Source organism: Buceros rhinoceros, unplaced genomic scaffold, assembly GCF_000710305.1.
Source record: "Buceros rhinoceros silvestris isolate BGI_N320 unplaced genomic scaffold, ASM71030v1 scaffold24427, whole genome shotgun sequence".
Lineage (NCBI taxonomy): Eukaryota > Metazoa > Chordata > Aves > Bucerotiformes > Bucerotidae > Buceros > Buceros rhinoceros.
The window spans coordinates 496-1,807 of NW_010423181.1; positions in this window are offsets into that span (position 1 = coordinate 496).

Here is a 1,312-nt window from a genome sequence, read left to right on the forward strand (position 1 = left end):
GTTTCTGTGCTTAAATCTGCTGCCAGGCTCCTGGCTGTCCTGGGGTTGCAGAGCAGAGTTTTTGCCTCCAGTCCTACATCTGAGCTCACCTGAGACCCTTCCGAGTCTGACAGCTCCAGGAATGGGCGCAGAGCCGGTACCTCGGTGGTTTGCCGGGACCGTGTGTTCAGGAGAACTGGGGTGCTTCAGTGATTTGTGCTCCTTAATCCAAAAACCTTTCCAGTTGCAAGGGAGAAATACCATTTTTTGAGTAGATTCACAGAACCACTGGGGTTGGACAAGCCCTTTGATCTCCTCGAGTCCCCCTGTTCCCTAGGACTGCCAGGTCCCCCCTGCCCCCTGTCCCTCAGCGCCACGGGACTGTCTTGTGTTGCTTTTTTCCTTCCGCTCGCCCCTGTTGCTGTGTTTTGAGGAACACGGGTTCTTAGAAAACAGCCTCCCCGGTTTGCTGGGCGGCTGCTTTTAACGCCGCTCCGCCGAGCGGACGGAGATGAAACAGCGGAAGCAGCAGAACAGAACAAACTGAGCCTTGGATCCCGCAGTACGAGATCGGTCGGTTCCATTTGTGGCCACTGTGGCGATGTGAGGAGCAGAGCGTCAGGATGAAGGAAAAGTGAAACAGCCTGAGTGGTGGCTGCTGATGCTCTCCACAGGGAGGAAGTTCGTCCTGTGCCGCGCTTGTGGGCTCCAGTGCCGTGTTTTTGGGTTTCTCATGAGTATTTTTGGTGGAAGCAAGTTGCATTGTTTGTACTTCCTCCTGCAGACCGTCCCGCGCCCAGAGGAGAGATGATCCCGCGGAGTTCAAGTAAGGTTTTCTTAAAATGACTCTTCAGATGGTTTTGTGCTGCTCCTGAACTGTCCTCGCGGGGAAGAGCCGCGAGTGGGTTGTGTTTCCTCCTTCATGGAGGATCCCATGAAGCTGTTGTCGAGAGGGTTCTGATTTCACATCGTTCTCTTTTGATCTGAAGCCTCGAACAGCGCAGGAGTGGGGAGCTGGGGTGCAATCGCTGTTGCTGTGACTGCAAATATGTCACCTCAATTAGGGAAGGGATCGTCCCCCTGCACTGGGGGCACTGGGGAGGCCACCCCTTGACTCCTGGGTCCAGTCCTGGCCCCTCCCTGCCAGAAGGACATGGAGGGGCTGGAGCGTGTCCAGAGAAGGGCAGCGGAGCTGGGGCAGGGGCTGGAGCACAATGTGCTGAGGAGCGGCTGAGGGACCTGGCGGGGCTGAGCCTGGAGCAAAGGAGGCTCTGGGGAGACCTTCTGGCTCTGACAACTCCCTGACAGGAGGGTGCAGCCAGGGGGGGTCGGT